The sequence below is a fragment of the Pogoniulus pusillus genome, chromosome 11 (genome assembly GCF_015220805.1).
Source record: "Pogoniulus pusillus isolate bPogPus1 chromosome 11, bPogPus1.pri, whole genome shotgun sequence".
NCBI classification, from domain to species: Eukaryota; Metazoa; Chordata; class Aves; order Piciformes; family Lybiidae; genus Pogoniulus; species Pogoniulus pusillus.
This window is the reverse complement of record NC_087274.1, coordinates 4,301,481-4,308,234: the sequence shown is the minus strand read 5'-3', so window position 1 is coordinate 4,308,234 and position 6,754 is coordinate 4,301,481.

The window sequence follows — 6,754 nt, the reverse complement described above, 5'->3', positions numbered from 1 at the left end:
TGCAGTTGTCTGGAAGAGGAAGCCTTCCCCCTCCCCCCCCTCATCCTCCCCCCTCTTAAAATAGCAAATGAGGCCAATTATCTCATGGCAAATCCAAACGATGATTTGGTGCTGCTTTAGCTGTCGGTGTCCTATCAAAGCAGTTTCTGCAGGTTAATTTTAGGAGCGCAGCCAAACCATTCCAATCTGCTCAGCTGAGTCCCTGCTGAAATTCAGGGTGGGAAGAGGAGCTGCCCTTCCAGCCCAGGGGCCTGCACACAGCTCAGGGTCCTCACCACAGCCCAGGGTCCTCACCACAGCTCAGGGTCCTCACCACAGCCCAGGGTCCTCACCACAGCTCAGGGTCCTGCGCACAGCTCAGGGTCCTGCGCACAGCTCAGGGTCCTCACCACAGCTCAGGGTCCTCACCACAGCTCAGGGTCCTCACCACAGCTCAGGGTCCTGCTCACAGCTCAGGGTCCTGCTCACAGCCCAGGGTCCTGCACACAGCCCAGGGTCCTGCACACAGCCCAGGGTCCTCACCACAGCTCAGGGTCCTGCACACAGCCCAGGGTCCTGCACACAGCCCAGGGTCCTCACCACAGCTCAGGGTCCTGCTCACAGCTCAGGGTCCTGCACACAGCCCAGGGTCCTGCACACAGCCCAGGGTCCTGCACACAGCCCAGGGTCCTCACCACAGCTCAGGGTCCTGCACACAGCCCAGGGTCCTGCACACAGCCCAGGGTCCTCACCACAGCTCAGGGTCCTGCACACAGCCCAGGGTCCTGCACACAGCCCAGGGTCCTCACCACAGCTCAGGGTCCTGCTCACAGCTCAGGGTCCTGCTCACAGCCCAGGGTCCTGCACACAGCCCAGGGTCCTGCTCACAGCTCAGGGTCCTGCACACAGCCCAGGGTCCTGATCGCAGCCCAGGGTCCTGAGCACAGCCCAGGGTCCTGCACACAGCTCAGGGTCCTGCACACAGCCCAGGGTCCTGCACACAGCCCAGGGTCCTGCTCACAGCTCAGGGTCCTGCACACAGCCCAGGGTCCTGATCGCAGCCCAGGGTCCTGAGCACAGCCCAGGGTCCTGCACACAGCTCAGGGTCCTCACCACAGCCCAGGGTCCTGCACACAGCCCAGGGTCCTGCACACAGCCCAGGGTCCTGAGCACAGCCCAGGGTCCTCACCACAATCCAGGGTCCTCACCACAATCCAGGGTCCTGAACTCAGCCCAGGGTCCTGCACACAACTCAGGGTCCTGCACACAGCTCGGGGTGCTGCACACAGCTCAAGGTACTAACCACAGCCCAGGGTCCGGCACAGAGCTCAGGGTCCTGATCACAGCCCAGGGGCCTGAACTTAGCCCAGGGTCCTCTCCACAGCTCAGGGTGCTGCACACAACACAAGGTCCTGACCACAGTCCAGGGTTCTCACCACAGCTCAGTGTCTTGCACACAGCCCAGGGTCCTGCACACAGCTCAGGCACAGCCCAACCAAGAAACCAGACAATGATGAGCTGGTGAGGGATGTGGTGGGATGGAGGTGAGCTCCAGTGGGCTATCTCCCTGCTTCCATGGAAGTCCAAGCCACAGCACTGGGCTGGTGGGCAGGCCAGGAAAGCCCAGATAGTGCTGACATGCATAGAATCATGGAATGACTTGAGCTGAAAAGAACCTTCAGAGCATCTAATTCCACCCCTCCTGCCATGGGCAGGGACCCCTCCCACTAGACCAGATTGCTCAAAGCTTCATCCAGCTTGATCTCAACCACTTCCAGGGATGAGGAATCCACTACTTCTCTGGGCAGTCTATGCCAGTGTCTCACCACTTGCTCCCAATGGCCAATCCACATCTACCCTGCTCTAGCTTCCAACCACTGCCCCTTGTTCTATCACCACAGGCCCCTGTAAAATGTCCCTCTCCAGCTTTCCTTCAGGTACTGGAAGGCCACCACAAAAACTCCCCACAGCCTTCTCCTCTGCAGGCTGAACAGCCCAAACTCTCTCAGTCTGCCCTCGTAACAGAGGTGCTCCAGCCCTCTGAGCATCTTTGTGGCCCTCCTTTGGACCCTCTCCATTTCCTTCTTGTGCTGGGGTCCCAGAGCTGACCACAGAGCTCCAGATGGGCTCTCTCAAGAGCAGAGCAGAGGAGCAGCATCACCTCCCTTGAGCATCACTGAGCTGTCCTAAACACTGATGAGAAGAAGGATTTTGCATCTCAGCATGCTAGGAGCTAGCTGTCACTACAGCTTTAGGAAGGACCACAGAGCTTCAGTTTCTTAGAGATTAATGGGATTGATTTTTTTGGTTGGTTGGTTGGTTTGGGGGGGGGAGGTTTGTTTCTTTTTCATTAGTCTCAGCAACAACAAAATGATCTCCCTGTGGAGCATGCAAATAACACAAAGTCCAGCTGAGGGTTCTGTTCCTGGTGTGTTTCAGCAGAATTAGTGCTGCAAACCAGGGAAGATTTAATAATGGTTTGTGGGAGGGATTAGCAAAAGGGGGAAACAGCTCAGGGAGGATTAAGAGCAAAGCAGGTATTAGGCAGGTTTGGGATGGAGTGTTAGCCAAAAGTTCCTCTTCAAGTTTAAAGTGAAGGGATGAGTGTCCTACAGAGGGGCTGACAGCCTCAGAGAGCAGGGTTTGCTCCAGGTGATGCAGTTGGGTTTGTTCCCTCACTGCAGATGGTTAATCTGGTCTCTGTTAAGCAGATATTACCATTGCTAGTCCCAGGGCATTGCTCAGTGTCAGCCACATCTTTACTGATGATATGGGCCAGGGGATTGAGCCCAGCATCAGTAAGTTTGCAGATGACACCAAGCTAGGAGCAGCTGTGGAGCTGTTGGAGGGTGGGAGAGCCCTGCAGGGGGACCTGGCCAGGCTGCATGGGTGGGCAGAGGCCAAGGGGATTATCAGAGAATCATAGAATCAGGCAGGTTGGAAGAAACCTCCAAGCTCAGCCAGTTCAACCTAGCACCCAGCCCTGGCCAAGCAACCAGACCATGGCACTAAGTGTCCCAGCCAGGCTTGGCTTCAACACCTCCAGGGGTGGCAACTCCACGACCTCCCTGGGCAGCCCATTCCAATGCCAATCACTCTCTCTGACAACAACTTCCTCCTAGCATCCAGCCTAGACCTGCCCTGGCACAATTTGAGACTGTGTCCCCTTCTTCTGTTGCTGCTTGCCTGGCAGAAGGGACCAACTCCACCTGGCTACAGCCTCCCTTCAGGGAGTTGTAGACAGCAATGAAATTTAACAAGGCCAAGTGCAGGGTTCTACACTTTGGCCACAACAACCCCAAGCAGCACTACAGGCTGGGGACAGAGTGGCTGAGAGCAGCCAGGCAGAGAGGGACCTGGGGGTGCTGGTAGAGAGGAGCTGAAGAGGAGGCAGCAGTGCCCAGGTGGGCAGCAGAGCCAATGGCATCCTGGGCTGGCTCAGGAGCAGTGTGGGCAGCAGGACAAGGGAGGTCTCTTCCTACCTGGTTAATTCTATGACTCTATATAACACTTGTCTTAGGGAAGCTACCAGGCTGCCCAGCCACAGAAGGGCTGAAGATCACGTCCCCATGCAGAACATACTGCTGTAGCATGACAGCTCTTTGCACTCCTCTAAGCAAAACAGCCAGAGAGATGGGGATCATTTTCCCGTTCTTTACACCCCATTTTGTGCCCTGAAAGCTTCTTCTCTCCTTTAGTATCCATGGGCCAGCAATGTGCTCTTGTGGCCAGGAAGGCAAAGGGGATCCTGGGGTGAATTAGGAAGCAGATCAAGGGAGGTTCTCCTCCCCCTCTACTCTGCCCTGCTGAGACCTCATCTTGAGCCCTGCCTTCAGTTTTGGGCTCCCCAGTTGAAGAGGGACAGGGATCTGCTGGAGAGGGTCCAGCAGAGGGCTAGGAGGATGATGAGGGGAGTGGAGCACTGCCTGATGAGGAGAAGCTGAGCGACCTGGGGCTGCTTAATCTGGAGAAGACTGAGAGGGGATTGAATCAATGTTTACAAAACTCTGAGGGCTGGGGGTCAGGAGGGGGGGCAGGCTCTGCTCACTGCTCCCTGGGATAGGACAGGCAGCAATGGATGGAAGCAGCAGCACAGGAGGTTCCAGCTCAACACAAGGGGCAACTTCTTTGCTGTAAGGGTCCCAGAGCCCTGGCACAGGCTGCCCAGAGAGGTTGTGGAGTCTCCTTCTCTGGAGCCTTTCCAGGCCTGTCTGGATGTGTTCCTGTGTGACCTGTGCTAGATTATATGGTCCTGCTGTGGCAGGGGGGTTGGACTGGATGATGTCTTTGGGTCCCTTCCAGGTCCTGACATCCTGTGATCCTGTGAGTATCCAGGAGGATCATCTCCAAGGCAGGAGAAGAGTTGGTGTGGTGAGCACATAGGATCATACAATCAACCAGGTTGGAAGAGACCTCCAAGCTCATCCAGTCCAACCTATCATCCAACCCTATCCAATCAACTAGACCATGGCACTAAGTGTCCCACCCAGGCTTGTGTTGAACACCTCCAGGCATGACGACTCCACCACCTCCCTGGGCAGCTCATTCTTTTCCTTCTAGCAGTCCTCACTGACCTGCAGGAGCCCCAGCTGCAGTTTGGCTTTTTCTGACACACACAGAGAACTTGGTATTCTAGGGAGACAAAAAAAAAAAAAGCTTCAGAGCAGGATTCCAGACCTGAAACCCAAACTCTTCAAATACCAAATGGTGAAGCAATTTTGAAGCTTGTGATTCTAAAACGAACCAGCCCACATCTTCCAAGTCATCATAGAATCAAGCAGGTTGGAAGAGAGCTCCAAGCTCAGCCAGTCCAACCTAGCACCCAGCCCTAGCCAGCCAACCAGACCATGGCACTAAGTGCCTTATCTTCCAAAGATCAATAGACCAAGGGGACAAACTTGCTACAGGTCCCTCCAACCACTTGGCCAGCCCAGGGCACTATCTCCTCAGTCCTCTACACCAAAAGGAGCATCCCAGGCTCCCGGACAGGTGCTCATCCAGCATCTCCACTGATGCCTTTTTTTATGCAGAGCCCAAACTCCCCCTGACCCCAGGACGCTTCACAGAGCCTCCCCTCGCAGTGCTGCATGCAAAGCAGGTGTTGATCTGTTGGAGGGTAGGAGAGCCCTGCAGAGGGACCTGGCCAGGCAGGATGGGTGGGCAGAGGCCAATGGGATGATGCTGAACAAGGCCAAGTGCAGGGTTCTACACTTTGGCCACAACAACCCCAAGCAGCACTACAGGCTGGGGACTGAGTGGCTGAGAGCAGCCAGGAGGAAAGGGACCTGGGGGTGCTGGTAGAGAGTAGCTGAAGGTGAGCCAGCAGTGTGCCCAGGTGGGCAAGAGAGCCAATGGCATCCTGGGCTGGCTCAGGAGCAGTGTGGCCAGTAGGACAAGGGAGTTTATTCTTCCCCTGTACTCAGCACTGGTCAGGCCACACCTTGAGTGCTGTGTCCAGTTCTGGGCTCCTCAATTCAAGAAAGATGTTGAGGTGCTGGAAGGTGTCCAGAGAAGGGCAGCAAGGCTGGTGAGGGGCCTGGAGCACAGCCCTGTGAGGAGAGGCTGAGGGAGCTGGGGGGTGTGCAGCCTGCAGAAGAGGAGGCTCAGGGGTGATCTTATTACTGTCTACAACCACCTGAAGGGGCATTTTAGCCAGGTGGGGTTGGGCTCTTCTCCCAGGCAACCAGCAATAGAACAAGGGGACACAGTTTCAAGTTGTGCCAGAGTAGGTCCAGGCTGGATGTTGTTAGGAAGTTGTTGTCAGAGAGAGTGATTGGCATTGGAATGGGCTGCCCAGGGAGGTGGTTGAGGCACCGTCCCTGGAGGTGTTCAAGCAAAGCCTGGCTGAGGCACTTAGTGCCACGGTCTGGCTGCTTGGCTAGGGCTGGGTGCTAGGTTGGCCTGGATGATCTTTGAGGTCTCTTCCAACCTGCTTGATTCTATGATTCTATGAAAGCTGAACTCTGGTCCAGACAGCTGAAAACATCATTGACTTTTCCCTCCTCCTGCAGCTTATTTTCTGTTCTCCCTTCAGCAGAACGCTGGAGCCAGGCTAGTCTAGTCACGCTCCCTTTGTTTACAGCCAGTTTCTCCTCCATTTCCCTCCCTTGGCTTGCTGCTCCTCAACCTGTTCCCTTGCTGGGCTGTCTTCATTGCAGGGCTCTTCAGTTCCATGAGCCCCGTGGGTCCCAGCCCGAGCACATTCCCCCCAGCCAAACCTCTCCCAGCAAAGTGCAGGGAGGAGTTTCCTCGTCTTTCCCCCCTTTTTCTTGGTTCTTTTTTCCAAGTCATTCAGAAAATAAAAGCAGGATCTGATCCCTGCGCTGAGGAGCGGCACGGAAGGTCTGTGGGGTCACAACCCCCCAAGGGGCTCTGCCCACAGCCACCCAGAGGTGTTTCAGCATCTCACCTCCGCACCCCGACTCAGACACTGCCCTGAGCTTCCCACTCGCCACCTCCTAGCGTCTGCCAAAGGGCTTTCGGCCTGGCGGACATTCCGCCTTCGGAAGCGGGGGGGAGGACGGGGGATAGCCCCTGGAAAGAGCCGAGGGGTGAGGAGCGGGCGTGGGGGGAGCCCGCAGCGAGGCAGGGAGGCACAGGGCGGGCAGCCGCGATGCGGAGGGGCGGCGGCAGAGCTGGAGGTCGCTCGGTCCTGGAGCAGCCTCTGCCTGTCTCCTGATCCGGACCTAGAGCTAGACCCTGACTTTTCTCCGGGACCCCCTCCCTCCTCCCTCCTCCCTCCCGGTGCCGGCCGCCGAGCCCGCCCCGAGCCCCA